We start from the raw sequence: 17,845 nt of genomic DNA on the forward strand, positions 1-17,845 counted from the left end.
GAATTGCTTTGCCTGGAATTGCCTGAAAATACTTTGCCTGAAATTGCCTTGCCTGGAATTGCATTGCCTAAAATTGAATAGCCTGGAATTGCCTTTCCAGGAGTTGATTTTTCTGAATTATTCTGGAATTTTCTTGCCTGGTATTCCCTTGCCTGAAATCACCTGCAATTGCCTTGCGTGGAGTTTCCTTGACTCGAATTACCTTAACTGGAATTGCGTGGAATCGCCTTGACTGGAGTTGCTTTGTCTGTAATTGCCATCTTTGGAACTTCCTTGACTAGAATTGTCTGAAATTGTTATTCATAAAATTGCCTTGCCTGGAATTGCACTGCCTGGAATAAGGTTGCCTGAAATTGTTTTGCCATTAATTGCTTTGCCTGGAATTGCCTTAGATGGACTTGCCTTGCCTTAAATTGCCTTTCCTGAAACTATCTGGATTTGCCTTGCTTGGAATTGCCTTGCCTGGAATTTTCTGAAATATACTTGCCTGGAATCGCCTTGCCTGAAATTGTTTCTAATTGCCTTGCCTGAAATCACCTAGAATTGCCTTGCGTTGAATTTCCTTGACTGAAATTGCCTTGCATAAAATTGTTTTTCCTGGAAATGCCTTGTGTGGAATTTCCTGGAATCGCATTGCCTGGAATTGCCTAGCCTGAAATTGCCTTGCCTGCTATTGCATTTTTGGAACTTCCTGGAATTGCCTAGCCTGAGATTGCCTTGCCTGGAATTGCCTAAAATTTCCTTGCCTGAAATTGCCAGAAAATAACTTGCCTGGAATGGCCTGGAAATGCCTTGTCTTGAGTTGCCCAGAATTGCTTTTCAAGGAATTGCCTTGCCTGGAATTTCTTGAAATACCCTTGCCTGGAATTGTCTTGCCAAAAATTGCCAGCAATTGTCTTGCCAGAAATTTTCTTTCATGGAATTGCTTGAAATTGAAATGCCTGGAATTGCCTTGGCCTGAATTTCCTGAAATTTTTTGCCTGGAATTGCTTTGCCTGGAACTGCCTTGCCAGGAATTGCCTTTCTTGTAATTTTCTTTCCTGGAATTATTTTGCCTGAAATTGCCTTTCCTGGATTTACCTGAAATCGCTTTGTCTGGAAATGCCTTTCCTGGAACTGCCTGGAATTGCCTTGCCTGCAATTACCTTGGCTGAAATTGACTGCAATTATTATTCCTGGAATTGCCTTGCCTGGAATTGCCTGTTGAACGAACCCACATTTCTTTTGTGTTTTAGATGCAGACTTACTGCTATTTCTCATATGCTGAGATTTGCCTGGAAATAACCATGTTTACATTCTTTACAGAAAGGGTTTACAAACTGCTGCAAATACACATCAGTTTAACTCTGTAAGTTGAATGCACATATTGAAAACCATTCTGTTAGGTAGCTCCATTTTTCTTTTAGAACCAGATATTTCTTAATACAGCATGTACTGCCATTCACTCTGGAATATCCAAACGCTGCTCCAAGAATAAAAGTGTTTCTAACTCGCTGAGTCTAAACACCAGTTCAACTCTTTTATTTGAACGAACCCGCAGCAGAGCAGTTCTAAAGCTACGTTTGTTTTGTGTTTTAGACACAGACTTACTGCTACTTCTTATATGCTGGAATTTGGTGGGAAATAGCCATTTTTACATTTTTTACAGAAAGGGTTTACAAACTGCTGCAAAAACACATCAGCTTAACTCAGTAAGTTGAATGCACACATTGAAGACCATTCTGTGAGGTAGCTCCGTTTTCCTTTTAGAACCAGATATTTCTCAATACAGCATGTACTCCCATTCACCCTGGAATATCCAAAGGCAGCTCCTAGAGGAAATGAAGGATAAATAAAATCTTTTATGAATAAGCAGTACTTGGAGATTTTGTTACCACCAGGCTTGCTTTACAAGAGCTTCTGAAAGAAGCATTACACATAGAAAGAGACAACCAGTATTAGCCTTTCTAAAACTATACCAAAAAGTAAAGAGCATCAACATAAAGAAGAATTTACATCAACGAACGAATAAAACAGCCAGTTAACATCAATGGCAGTAATTCTAAATTTAAATCGACTAAACTCCCCAGTCAAAAGATACAGCCAAAACCCAACGGTATGCTACATCCAGACCCACTTCACAAGACTCAAAACAAATGGATGGAGAAACATTTACCAACTAAATGGGGAGCAAAAATAAACAAATAAATAAAAAGCAGGAGTTGCAATTCTCATATCTGATACAATAGATTTTAAAGCAACAAAGATATAGTGGTAAAAGGATCAATGCAACAACAAGAGCTAATGATCCTAACACCCAGTTACATAGAGACTTAGACTCAATGAGACAGAAAATTAACAAGAATATCAAGGACTCAAACTCAGATCCGGAACAAGTAAACTTTATAAATATTTATAGAGCTCTCCACTTTAAATATACAAAATATAAATTCTTGTCAATACCACATCACACCTACTCATAGGTTTAAATAAAATATTGATTGGCCATTATTAATACCCATTTTTTAGAATAAAGCAATATTACCGTCCTCTCTCCCTCTTCTCCTTCTTCTTTCTTATTCTACTTCACTCCTTTTATTTTAATTGCTTCTCGCAAAAAAAGAAAAAAGAAATCATCTTGTAGACCTCTAGATCCAGGTCGGTAATGTCTCTCTCGTTTCCTGATTTCCGTCCTTTCCATCTCTCCCTGCCTCCCTCCTTTCTTCCCTCCCTTTCTCCCTCCCTTCCTTCCTCCTTTCCTCCCTTTCTGCCTTCCTCCCTTCCTCTCTTCACAAAAAAAAGAAACATGTTTCTAACTCGCTGAATCTCAACACCAGTTCAACTCTCTTAGTTGAACAAACAGCATAGAAGTTTGAAAGATAGGTTTGTTTTGTGCTTTAGATGCAGACTAACTGCTATTTCTTACATGCTGGGATTTGGCTGGAAACATCTGTTTTTACATTCTTTACAGAAAAAGTTTAAAAACTGCTGCAAAGACACACCAGTTTAACACTGTAAGTTGAATACACACATTGAAGACCATTTTGTTAGGTAGCTACGTTTTGTTTTTATAACCAGATATTTCTCAATACAGCATGTATTCCCTTTCACTCTGGAATATCCAAACACTGCTCCTAGAAAAAATGTGTTGGTAACTCGCTGAATCTAAACACCGGTTAAACTCTCTTAATTGAACAAACCCACAGAGAGAAGTTTGAAAAATACGTTTGTTTTGTGTTTTAGACACCGACTTACTACTGATTCTTATATGCTTGGATTTGACTGGAAATATCCGTTTTTGCATTATATACAGCAAGCGGTTACGAACTGCAGCAAACACACATCACTTTAACTCTGTAAATTGAATGCACACCTTGAAGACCATTCTGTTAGGTAGCTTTGCTCTCCTTTCAGATCCAGATATTTCTCAATACAGCATGTACTCCCATTCACTCTGGAATATCCAAATGCATCTTTTAAAGAAAACGTGTTTGTAACTCACAGAATCTAATCACAGGTTAAACTCTCTTAATTGAACGAACCCACAGCAGAGCAGTTAGAAAGATACGTTTGTTTTGTGTTTTAGACGCAGACTTACTGCTATTTCTTATATGCTGGGATTTGGCTGGAAATATCTGTTTTTACATTCTTTACAGAAAGTGTTTACAAACTGCAGCAAACACACATCAGTTTAACTCTGTAATTTAAATGTACATATTGAAGACCATTCTGTTAGGTAGCTCTGTTTTCTTTTACAACTAGATATTTCTTAATACAGCATGTACTCCCATTAACTTTGAAATATCCAATCACAGCTCCTAGAAGAAACGTGTGTCTAACTCACTGAATCTAAACGCCAGTTCAACTCTCCTAGTTGAACGAACCCACAGCAGAGCAGTTTGAAAGATACATTTGTTTAGTGTTTTACACGCAGATTACTGCTATTTCTTATATGCTGGAATTTGGCTGTAAATAATCGTTTTTACATTCTTTACAGAAAGTTTTACAAACTGCTGCAAGAAAACATCAGTTTAACTCTGTAAGTTGAATGCACACATTGAAGACCATTCTGTTAGGAAGGTGCATTTTACTTTTACAACCAGATATTGCTCAACGCAGCCTGTACTCCCATTCACTCTGGAATATCAAAACGCAGTTTTAGAGAAAACGTGTTTCTAACTCGCTGAATCTTAACACCGGTTCAACTCTCTTAGCTGAACACAAAGCAGAGCAGTTTGAAAGACATTTGTTTTGTGTTTTAGACGCAGACTTACTGCTGTTTCTTATATTCTGGGATTTGGCTGGAAATATCCGTTTTTACATTCTTTACAGAAAGGGTGTACAAACTGCTGCAAACACAAATCAGTTGAACTTTGTAAATTGAAGGCACACTTTGAAGACCATTCTGTTAGGTAGCTCCGTTTTCCTTTTAGAACCAGATATTTTTCAATACAGTATGTACTCCCATTAACTCTGGAATACCCATACGCAGCTCCTAGAAGAAACATGTTTCTAACTCGATGAATCTAAACACCATTTTAACTCTCTTAGTTGAACGAACCCACAGCAGAGCAGTTTGAAAGATACGTTTGTTTTGTGATTTAGATGCAGACTTACTGCTATTTCTTTTAACTTGGGATTTGGCTGGAAATATCCGTTTATACATTGTTTACAAAAAGGGTTTACAAACTGCTGCAAACACACATCAGTTTTACTCTGTAAGTTGAATACACATTGAATACCATTCTGTTAGTAGCTCTGTTTTTCTGTTAGAACCAGACATTTTTCAATACAGACTGTACTTTCATTCACTCTGGAATATCTAAACGCAGCTCCTAGAAGAAACGTGTTGCTAACTCGCTGAATCTTAGCACCGGTTCAACTCTCTTTGTTGAACCCACAGCACAGTAGTTTGAAAGATATGATTGTTTTGTGTTTTAGACGCTGATTTATTGCTATTTGTTATATGCTGAAATTTTGCGGAAAATATCCATTCTTACATTCTTTACAGAAAGGGTTTACAAACTGCTGCAAACACAAATAAGTTTAACTTTGTAATTTGAAAACACACATTGAAGTCCATTCTGTTAGGTAGCTCCTTTTTCCTTTTAGAACCAGATATTTCTCAATACAGCATGTACTCACATTCACTCTGAAATATCCAAACGCAGCTCCTAGAAGAAACGTGTTTCTAACTCGCTGAATCTAAACACCCGTTCAACTCTCTTAGTTGAACGAATCCACAGCAGAACAGTTTGAAAGATACGTTTGTTTTGTGTTTTAAATGCAGACTTACTGCTATTTTTTCTATGCTGTAATTTGGCTGGAAATATTCGTTTTAACATTCTTGACAGAAAGGGATTACAAACTGTGGCAAACACACATCAGTTTAACTCTGTATGTTAAATGCACATAATGAAGACCATTCTGTTAGGTAGCTCGGTTTTCCTTTTAGAACCAGATATTTCTCAATACAGCATGTAATCCCATTCACTCTGAAATATCCAAACGCTGCTCCTAGAACAAACGTGTTTCTAACTTGCTGAATCTAAACACCAGTTTAACTCTCTTGGTTGAATGAACCCACAGCAGAGTAGTTGAAAAGATACGTTTGTTTTGCTTTTTAGACGCATTCTAACTGGTATTTTAATATATGCTGGTATTTGACTGGAAATATTTGTTTTTACATTTTTTACAGAAACGTTTTTACAAACTGCTGCAAACACTGTGTAAGTTGAATGTACACATTGAAAACCATTCTGGGGGGAGGGGACTCAAGATGGCGCTGTGAGAACAACCCAGGATTGGAGACCGCGTTGAATTCGCAAACGGTGAGTCAGTGCTGCATTTCCAGACTGATCTTTGTTGCCCACAGAACGGGGAAACTCCCAAGTGTAAAAAGACAAGGGACGCCAGGCAGTAGGTCTGCCTGGCGAAGCCAGCAGCCGGGGCGGCGGCGGCCGGCCCTACCCAGCAATCCCCACAGGGCGCGCTTGTCCGGGTGCCTTGTTGAACCGGCAATCTGAGACTTGAGAGGGCTGGACTTGAGACTGAATGAGACTTGCACAGTAGCCCAGCCCAGGGGATTGCAGGGACAGATCGGTTGGGATACCCAGTGGGACGAACAAAACCGCGATTTCAAACTATCCCGGGCAGACGGTCAGAGACGCTCTGTGGGGGAGGGGCGTCCACCACTACAAAGGCAACCTGCCCCAACTGAGATACACACCCACTGCTGACGCAGCCAGCCGTTGCCGAGGCAACCCGCCCCAACTGAGATACACGCCCACTGCTGACGCAGCCAGCCATTGCCGAGGCAACCCGCCCCAACTGAGATACACGCCCACTGCTGACGCAGCCAGCCGTTGCCGAGGCAACCCGTCCCTACTGAGATACACGCCCACTGCTGACGCAGCCTGCCGTTCCTGAGGCAACACGCTACAACGAAGAGACTCCGCCGCAGGGCGTGGCGGAGACCACAGCAGAGCCGGCAGGAACAGCGCGAATCACACAACAGCAGGGTGGAGCCTCGGCAGCCAAACAGTGGCTAGTCTGCCTTTGAGCTGGGCAGGACACCTGATCAGACATCCAAAAATAAAGCCCAAACCCCTCAACACAGAGCATTTGAGGAAAAAAAAAGGGTTGTTTAATGAGCTGTGTTGCAGCAGAATCAAACATAGCAGCCTAACAGCCCTGAATGAACAACAGAGTGCACAGCTCAGCAATTAAACCCCTATAAAGTACAAACTGTCTCCTCAAGCAGCTCCCTGACCCCTCTATATCCAAAAGACTGTCATTAGGCAGGCATCATCCTGGGACAAAGAGAGCAGAAAAAGAAACTGGTAGCATCCCTCGCTGTTCCACGGCTACTAGAGGTGCACCCCAGACAAGCAGGGTCTGGAGCGGACCTCAACAGTCGTACAGCGAAGGGGCTAGACTGGTAGAAGGAAAACCAAGCAACAGAAATACTTCATCATCAACATTCTGGGTGTCCACTCAGAGACCCAAACGAAAAGTCAGCAACTACGCAGACGACCAGCGGACAAATCCACAAAGATGGGAAGAAACCAGCGCAAAAAGGAGGAAAACACCCGAAACCAGAACACATCGCCTCCTAGAAAGGACCAAAACTCCTCACCAGCAAGGGAACAAAGCTGGACGGAGAATGACTGTGATGAAATGACGGAATTAGACTTCAGAAGATGGATAATGAGAAACTTTGGTGAGCTAAAACAGCATGTATTAAATCAATGCAAAGAAACTAAGAACCTTGAAAAAAGATTTGAAAAAAGATTCGAGGAAATGATAACAAGAATGGATACCTTAGAGAGGAATATGAATGAATTAAAGGAGCTGAAAAACACAATACGAGAACTTCGCGAAGCAAACGCAAGTTTCAATAGCCGAATTGACCAAGCAGAAGAAAGAATATCTGAAGTCGAAGACCAACTCAATGAAATAAAACGAGAAACCAAGATCAGAGAAAAAAGCGCAAAAAGGAATGAACAAAGTCTCCAAGAAATGTGGGACTATGTGAAAAGACCTAACCTACGTTTGATAGGTGTACCAGAAGGGGACGAAGAGAATGAATCCCAGCTGGAAAATACTCTTCAGGACATCATCCAGGAAAATTTCCCCCACCTAGCAAGACAAGCCAACACTCAATTGCAGGAAATACAGAGAACACCACAAAGATATTCCGCAAGAAGAGCAACCCCAAGGCACATAATCGTCAGATTCAACAGGGTTGAAATAAAGGAGAGAATACTAAGGGCAGCCAGAGAGAAAGGTCGGGTCACCCACAAAGGGAAGCCCAACAGACTCACAGCAGATCTCTCGGCAGAAACACTACAAGCCAGAAGAGAGTGGGGGCCAATATTCAACATTCTTAAAGAAAAGAACTTTCAACCCAGAATTTCATATCCAGCCAAACTGAGCTTCAGAAGTGAAGGAAGAATAAAATCCTTTGCGAACAAGCAAGTACTCAGAGATTTTGTCACCACCAGGCCTGCTTTACAAGAGCTCCTAAAAGAGGCACTACACATAGAAAGGATCAATCAGTACCAGCCATTCCAAAATCACACTGAATGCTAAAGAGCTTCAACATAATGAAGAATCTACAACAACTAACAGGCAAAGCAGCCACTTAGAATAAAAATGGCAGTATCAAATTCACACATAACAATATTAACCCTAAATGTAAATGGACTAAATGCACCAATCAAAAGACACAGACTGGCAAATTGGATAAAAATCCAAAACCCATCAGTGTGCTGGATCCAGGAAACCCATCTCACATGCAAGGATACACAAAGGCTCAAAATAAAGGGATGGAGGAAGATTTACCAAGCTAATGGAAAGCAAAAAAAAGCAGGAGTTGCAATTCTCATCTCTGATAAAATAGACTTTAAAGCAACAAAGATCAAAAGAGACAAAGAAGGCCATTACATAATGGTAAAAGGATCGATACAACAAGAAGAGCTAACGATCCTAAACATATATGGACCCAACACAGGAGCACCCAGATACATAAGGCAAGTTCTTAATGACTTACAGAAGGACTTAGACTCCCACACAATAATAGTGGGAGACTTTAACACTCCACTCTCAATACTAGACAGATCAACCAGACAGAAAATCAACAAGGATACCCAGGGCTTGAACTCAGACCTGGAGCAAGCAAACCTGGTGGACATTTACAGAACTCTCCACCCCAAATCCACAGAATACACATTCTTCTCAGCACCACATCACACCTACTCTAAAATTGACCACATAATTGGAAGTAAAGCACTGCTCAACAAATGCAAAACAACTGAAATCATAACAAACAGCCTCTCAGACCATAGTGCAATCAAGTTAGAACTCAGAATTCAGAAACAGACCCAGAACCGCACAGCTTCATGGAAACTGAACAACTGGCTCTTGAATGTTGACTGGGTAAACAACAAAATGAAGGCAGAAATAAAGAAGTTCTTCGAAACCAATGAGAATGAAGACACAACGTGCCAGAACCTCTGGGACACATTTAAAGCAGTCTCTAGAGGAAAGTATATAGCAATAAGTGCCCATATGAGGAGAATGGAGAGATCCAAAATTGACACCCTATCGTCAAAATTGAAAGAGCTAGAGGAGCAAGATCAAAAAAACTCAAAACCCAGCAGAAGACAAGAAATAACTAAGATCAGAGCTGAGCTGAAGGAGATTGAGACACGAAAAACCCTTCAAAAAATCAATAAATCCAAGAGCTGGTTTTTTGAAAAGATCAACAAAATAGACAGACCACTAGCCAGATTGATTAAAAATAAAAGAGAGAACAACCAAATAGATGCAATAAAAAATGATAAAGGGGAAATCACCACAGATTCCACAGAAATTCGAACCATCATCAGAGAATATTACAAACAACTCTATGCACATAAACTAGTAAACCTGGAAGAAATGGATAAATTCCTGGACTCCTGTGTCCTCCCAAGCCTAAACCAGGAGGAAGCTGAAACTATGAATAGACCAATAACAAGGTCTGAAGTTGAGGCAGCAATTAAGAGCCTACCTCACAAAAAAAGCCCAGGTCCAGATGGGTTCACAGCCGAATTCTACCAGACACACAAGGAGGAGCTGGTACCATTCCTTCTAAAACTATTTCAAACAATCCAAAAAGAGGGAATCCTTCCCAAATCATTTTATGAGACCAACATCATCCTGATACCAAAACCCGGCAGAGACCCAACGAGAAAAGAAAACTTCAGGCCAATATCCATGATGAACATAGATGCAAAAATCTTCAATAAAATATTGGCAAGCCGATTGCAACAGCAAATCAAAAAACTTATTCATCATGATCAAGTAGGATTCATCCCAGGGATGCAAGGCTGGTTCAACATACGCAAGTCTATCAACGTAATTCACCACATAAACAGAACCAAAAACAAAAACCACATGATTATCTCAATTGACGCAGAGAAGGCATTTGACAAAATTCAACAGCCCTTTATGCTAAAAACCCTCAATAAACTCGGTATCAATGGAACGTATCTCAAAGTAATAAAAGCTATTTATGACAAACCAACAGCCAATATCATACTGAATGGGCAAAAACTGGAAGCATTCCCTTTGAAATCTGGTACTAGACAAGGATGCCCTCTCTCACCACTCCTATTCAATATAGTACTGGAAGTTCTAGCCAGAGCAATCAGGCAAGAAAAAGAAATAAAGCGTATTCAAATAGGAAAGGTGGAAGCCAAATTGTCTCTATTTGCAGACGACATGATAGTATACCTAGAAGACCCCATCGCCTCAGCCCAAAAACTCCTGAAACTGATAAACAACTTCAGCGAAGTCTCAGGATATAAAATCAATGTGCAAAAATCACAAGCATTCGTCTACACCAATAACAGACTTAAAGAAAGCCAAATCAAGAGCGAACTGCCATTCGCAATTGCTACAAAAAGAATAAAATACCTTGGAATACAACTCACAAGGAACGTAAGGGACCTCTTCAAGGAGAACTACAAACCACTGCTCAACGAAATCAGAGAGGACACAAACAGATGGAGAAACATTCCATGTTCATGGTTAGGAAGAATTAATATCGTGAAAATGGCTATACTGCCCAAAGTAATTTACAGGATCAACGCTATCCCCATCAAGCTACCATTGACTTTCTTCACAGAACTGGAAAAAGCCACCATGAACTTCATATGGAACCAAAAGAGAGCCCGCATAGCCAAGTCAATTCTAAGCAAAAAGAACACAGCGGGGGGCATCACACTACCGGATTTCAAACTATACTACAAGGCTACAGTAATCAAAACAGCATGGTACTGGTACCAAAACAGAGATATAGACCAATGGAACAAAACAGAGGCACCGGAGGCAACACAACATACATACAACTATACAATCTTTGATAAACCTGACAAAAACAAGCAATGGGGCAAGGATTCCATGTTTAACAAATGGTGTTGGGAAAACTGGCTAGCCATGTGCAGAAAGCAGAAACTGGACCCCTTCCTGACACCTTACACTAAAATTAACTCCAGATGGATTAAAGACTTAAACATAAGACCTGGCACCATAAAAACCCTAGAAGGAAATCTAGGCAAAACTATCCAGGACATAGGAGTAGGCAAGGGCTTCATGAACAAAACACCAAGAGCATTAGCAACAAAAGCCAAAATAGACAAATGGGACCTAATGAAACTCCACGGCTTCTGCACGGCAAAAGAAACAGTCACTAGAGTGGATCGGCAACCAACAGAATGGGAAAAAATTTTCGCAGTCTACCCATCTGACAAAGGGCTGATATCCAGAATTTACAAACAACTCAAGCAGATTTACAGGAAAAAAACAAACAAGCCCATTCAAAAGTGGGCAAAGGATATGAACACACACTTTACGAAAGAAGACATATATGAGGCCAACAATCATATGAAAAAATGCTCATCGTCACTGGTCATCAGAGAGATGCAAATCAAAACCACATTGAGATACCATCTCACGCCAGTTAGAATGGCGATCATTAAAAAATCCGGAGACAACAGATGCTGGAGAGGATGTGGAGAAAAAGGAACACTTTTACACTGTTGGTGGGAGTGTAAATTAGTTCAACCATTGTGGAAGACAGTGTGGCGATTCCTCAAGGCCTTAGAAATAGAAATTCCATTTGACCCAGCAATCCCATTACTGGGTATATATCCAAAAGACTATAAATCGTTCTACTATAAGGACACATGTACACGAATGTTCATTGCAGCACTGTTTACAATAGCAAAGACCTGGAATCAACCCAAATGCCCATTGATAATAGACTGGATTGGAAAAATGTGGCACATATACACCATGGAATATTATGCAGCAGTCAGAAATGATGAGTTCGTGTCGTTTGTAGGGACATGGATGAATCTGGAAAACATCATCCTCAGCAAACTGACACAAGAACAGAAAATGAAACACCGCATATTCTCACTCATAGGTGGGTGATGAAAAATGAGAACACATGGACACAGAAAGGGGAGTACTAAACACTGGGGTCTATTTGGGGGAAAAGGGGAGGGCCAGTGGGAGGGGGAGGTGGGGAGGGATATCCTGGGGAGAAATGCCAAATGTGGGTGAAGGGGAGAAGAAAAGCAAAGCACACTGCCATGTGTGTACCTACGCAACGGTCTTGCATGCTCTTCTCATGTACCCCAAAACCTATAATCCAATAAAAAATTAAAAAAAAAAAAAAAAAAAAAAAGAAAACCATTCTGTTAGGTAGCTCCTTTTTCTTCATAACCAGATATTTCTCAATACAACATGTACTCCCATTCACTCTGGAATATCCAAACTCAGCTCCTAGAAGCAATGAGTTTCTAACTCGCTGATTTTGAACACCGGGTCAACTCTCTTAGTTGAACGAACCCACAGCAGAGCAGTTTGAAAGATATGCTTGTTTTTGTTTTAGATGCAGACTTACTGCTATTTCTCATATGCTGGGATTTGGCTGTAAATATACGATTTTACACTCTTTACAGAAAGAGTTTACAAGCTGCTGCAAACACACATCAGTTTAACTCTGAAAGTTGAATGCACACATTGAAGATCATTCTGTTAGGTAGCTCCGTTTTCCTTTTAGAACCAGATATTTCTCAATACAGCATGTACTTTCATTCACTCTGGAATATCCAAACGCAGCTCCTATAAGAAACGTGCTTCTAACTCGCTGAATCTAAACATCGTTTCAACTCTCTTAATTGAACAAACCCACAGCAGAGCAGTTTGAAAGATACGTTTGTTTTGTGTTTTAGACGCTGACTTATTGCTATTTCTTATATGCTGTGATTTTTCTGGCAATATCTGTTTTTACACTCTTTACAGAAAGGGTATACAAACTTCTCTAAACACACTTCAGTTTAAATTGGTAAGTTGAATGCACACATTGAAGACCATTTTGTTAGGTATCTCCGTTTTTCTTTTAGAAGCAGATATTTCTCAATACAGCATGTACTCTCATTCACTCTGGAATATCCAAACACCACTTCTAGAAGAAACGTGTTTGTAACTCGCTGAATCTGAACACCAGTTCATCTCTCTTAGTTGAAGGAACCCACAGCAGAGAAGTTTGAAAGATACGTTTGTTCTGTGATTCAGGCGCAGATTTATGGGTATTTTTTTATATGCTGAAATTTGGCTGGAAATATCCGTCTTACATTCTTTACAGAACGGGTTTACAAACTGCTGTTAACACTCTGTAAGTTGAATGCACACATTGAAGACAATTCTGTTAGGTATCTCCGTTTTTCTTTTAGAATCAGATATTTCTCAGTACAGCATGTACTCCCCTTCACTCTGGAATATCCAAACACAGGTCCTTGAAGGAACGTGTTTCTACCTCGCTGTATCTGAACACCGGTTCAACTCTCTTAATTGAACGAACCCACAGCAGAGCAGTTTGAAAGATACATTTGTTTTGTGTTTTACACGCAGACGTACTGCTATTTCTTTTATTTTTATTTTTATTTTTATTTTTTTTAGATTTTATTTATTTATTTATTTATTTATTTATTTATTTATTTATATTTTCCTTTTCTTCTTTTTTCTTTTGTTGCATTTTAGGTTTTGGGGTACATGTGCAGAGCATGCAATACAGTTGCATAGCTACACACAGGGCAGTGTGTTTTGTTTGCTTTCTCCCCTTCACCCACATTAGGTATTTCTACCCTGGCAATCCCTCCCCACCTCCCCCTCCCACTGGCCCTCCCCTTTTCCCCCTACCAACCCCAGTGTTTAGTACTCCCCTCCCTGTGTCCATGTGTTCTCATTATTCATCACCCGCCTATGAGTGAGAATATGCGGTGTTTCATTTTCTGTTCTTGTGTCAGTTTGCTGAGAATGATGTTCTCCAGATTCATCCATGTCCCTATAAACAACACGAACTTATCATATCTGATTGCTGCATAATATTCCATGGTGCATATGTGCCACATTTTCCCAATCCAGTCTATCATCGATGGGCATTTGGGTTGATTCCAGGTCTTTGCTATTGTAAACAGTGCTGCAATGAACATTCGTGTGCATGTGTCCTTGTAGTAGAAAGATTTATAGTCCTTTGGATATATACCCAGTAATGGGATTGCTGGGTAAAATGGGATTTCTATTTCTAAGGCCTTGAGGAATCGCCACACCGTCTTCCACAATGGTTGGACTAATTTACACTCCCACCAACAGTGTAAAAGTGTTCCTTTTTCTCCACATCCCCTCCAGCATCTGTTGTCTCCAGATTTTTTAATGATTGCCATTCTAACTGGCGTGAGGTGGAATCTCAATGTGGTTTTGATTTGCATCTCTCTGATGACCAGTGACGATGAGCATTTTTTCATATGATTGTTGGCCTCATATATGTCTTATTTCGTAAAGTGTGTGTTCATATCCTTTGCCCACTTTTGAATGGGCTTGTTTGTTTTTTTCCTGTAAATCTGTTTGAGTTCTTTGTAAATTCTGGATATCAGCCCTTTGTCAGATGGGTAAACTGCAAAAATTTTTTCCCATTCTGTTGGTTGCCGATTCACACTAGAGACAGTTTCTTTTGCTGTGCAGAAGCTGTGGAGTTTGATTAGGTCCCATTTGTCTATTTTGGCTTTTGTTGCCAATGCTTTTGGTGTTTTGTTCATGAAGTCCTTGCCTACTCCTATGTCCTGGATGGTTTTGCCTAGATTTCCTTCTAGGGTTTTTATGGTGCCGGGTCTTAAGTTTAAGTCTTTAATCCATCTGGAGTTAATTTTGGTGTAAGGTGTCAGGAAGGGGTCCAGTTTCTGCTTTCTACACATGGCTAGCCAGTTTTCCCAACACCATTTGTTGAACAGGGAGTCCTTTCCCCATTGCTTGTTTTTGTCAGGTTTATCAAAGATTGTATGGTTGTAGCTATGCTGTGTTGCCTCTGATGCCTCTGTTCTGTTCCATTGATCTATATCTCTGTTTTGGTACCAGTACCATGCTGTTTTGATTACTGTAGCCTTATAGTATAGTTTGAAATCCGGTAGTGTGATGGCCCCCGCTGTGTTCTTTTTGCTTAGAATTGACTTGGCTATGCGGGCTCTCTTTTGGTTCCATATGAAGTTCAAGGTGGTTTTTTCCAGTTCTGTGAAGAAAGTCAATGGTAGCTTGATGGGGATAGCGTTGATTCTGTAAATTACTTTTGGCAGTATAGCCTTTTTCACGATATTAATTCCTCCTAACCATGAACATGGAATGTTTCTCCATCTGTTTGTTTCCTCTCTGATTTCGTTGAGCAGTGGTTTGTAGTTTTCCCTGAAGAGGTCCCTTACGTTTTTTGTGAGTTGTATTCCAAGGTATTTTATTCTTTTTGTAGCAATTGCGAATGGCAGTTCATTCTTGATTTGGCTCTCTTTAAGTCTGTTATTGGTGTAGACGAATGCTTGTGATTTTTGCACATTGATTTTAAATCCTGAGACTTTGCTAAAGTTGCTTATCAGTTTCAGGAGTTTTTGGGCTGAGGCGATGGGGTCTTCTAGGTATACTATCATGTCGTCTGCAAATAGAGACAATTTGGCTTCCACCTTTCCTATTTGAATACCCTTTATTTCTTTTTCTTGCCTGATTGCTCTGGCTAGAACTTTCAGTACTATATTGAATAGGAGTGGTGACAGAGGGCATCCTTGTCTAGTGCCGGATTTCAAAGGGAATGCTTCCAGTTTTTGCCCATTCAGTATGATATTGGCTGTTGGTTTGTCATAAATAGCTTTTATTACTTTGAGATACGTTCCATCGATACTGAGATTATTGAGGGTTTTTAGCATAAAGGGCTGTTGAATTTTGTCAAATGCCTTCTCTGCGTCAATTGAGATAATCATGTGGTTTTTGTTTTTGGTTCTGTTTATGTGGTGAATTACGTTGATAGACTTGCGTATGTTGAACCAGCCTTGCATCCCCGGGATGAATCCTACTTGATCATGATGAATAAGTTTTTTGATTTGCTGTTGCAATCGGCTTGCCAATATTTTATTGAAGATTTTTGCATCTATGTTGATCATGGATATTGGCCTGAAGTTATCTTTTCTTGTTGGGTCTCTGCCGGGTTTTGGTATCAGGATGATATTGGTCTCGTAGAATGATTTTGGTAGGATTTCTTCTTTTTGGATTATTTGGAATAGTTTCAGAAGAAATGGTACCAGCTCCTCTTTGTGTGTCTGGTAGAATTCGGCTGTGAACTTGTCTGGACCTGGGCTTTTTTGTGTGGTACGCTCTTAATTGCTGCCTCGACTTCTGACCTTGTTATTGGTCTATACATAGTTTCAGCTTCCTCCTGGTTTAGGCTTGGGAGGATGCAGGAGTCCAGGAATTTATCCATTTCTTCCAGGTTTACTAGTTTATATGCATAGAGTTGTTTGTAATATTCTCTGATGATGGTTCGAATTTCTGTGGAATCTGTGGTGATTTCCCCTTTATCATTTTTTATTGCATCTATTTGGTTGTTCTCTCTTTTATTTTTAATCAATCTGGCTAGTGGTCTGTCTATTTTGTTGATCTTTTCAAAAAACCAGCTCTTGGATTTATTGATTTTTTGGAGGGTTTTCCGTGTCTCAATCTCCTTCAGTTCAGCTCTGATCTTAGTTATTTCTTGTCTTCTGCTGGGTTTTGAGTTTTTTTGATCTTGCTCCTCTAGCTCTTTCAATATTGACGATAGGTTGTCAATTTTGGATCTCTCCATTCTCCTCATATGGGCACTTATTGTTATATTCTTTCCTCTAGAGACTGCTTTAAATGTGTCCCAGGGATTCTGGCATGTTGTGTCTTCGTTCTCATTGGTTTCGAAGAACTTCTTTGTTTCTGCCTTCATTTCGTTGTTTATCCAGTCAACATTCAGGAGCCAGTTGTTCAGTTTCCATGAAGCTGTGCGGTTCTGGGTTGGTTTCTGAATTCTGAGTTCTAACTTGATTGCACTATGGTCTGAGAGGCTGTTGGTTATGATTTCAGTTGTTTTGCATTTGCTGAGCAGTGCTTTACTTCCAATGATGTGGTCAATTTTAGAGTAGGTATAATGTCGTGCTGAGAAGAATGTATATTCTGTGGATTTGGGGTGGAGAGTTCTGTAAATGTCCATCAGGTTTGCTTGCTCCAGGTCTGAGTTCAAGCCCTGGATATCCTTGTTGATTTTCTGTCTGATTGATCTGTCTAATATTGACAGTGGAGTGTTAAAGTCTCCCACCATTATTGTGTGGGAGTCTAAGTCTCTTTGTAAGCCGTTAAGAACTTGCCTTATGTATCTGGGTGCTTCTGTATTGGGTCCATATATGTTTAGGATCGTTAGCTCTTCTTGTTGTATTGATCCTTTTACCATTATGTAATGGCCTTCTTTGTCTCTTTTGATCTTTGTTGCTTTAAAGTCCATTTTATCAGAGATGAGGATTGCAACTCCTTCTTTCTTTTGCTCTCCATTTGCTTGGTAAATCTTCCTCCATCCCTTTATTTTGAGCCTTTGTGTATCCTTGCATGTGAGATGGGTTTCCTGGATACAGCACACTGCTGGGTTTTGGCTTTTTATCCAATTTGCCAGTCTGTGTCTTTTGATTGGTGCATTTAGTCCATTTACACTTAGGTTTAATATTGTTATGTGTGAGTTTGACACTGCCATTTTGATGTTAGCTGTCTGTTTTGCCCGTTAGTTGTTGTAGATTCTTCATTATGTTGATGCTCTTTAGCATTTATTGTGATTTTGGAATGGCTGGTACTGGTTGTTCCTTTCTATGTGTAGTGCCTCTTTCAGGAGCTCTTGTAAAGCAGGGCTGGTGGTGACAAAATCTCTGAGTGCTTGCTTGTTCGCAAAGGATTTTATTTTCCTTCACTTCTGAAGCACAGTTTGGCTGGA

Source organism: Callithrix jacchus, chromosome 6 (genome assembly GCF_049354715.1).
Source record: "Callithrix jacchus isolate 240 chromosome 6, calJac240_pri, whole genome shotgun sequence".
Classification (NCBI taxonomy): Eukaryota; Metazoa; Chordata; class Mammalia; order Primates; family Cebidae; genus Callithrix; species Callithrix jacchus.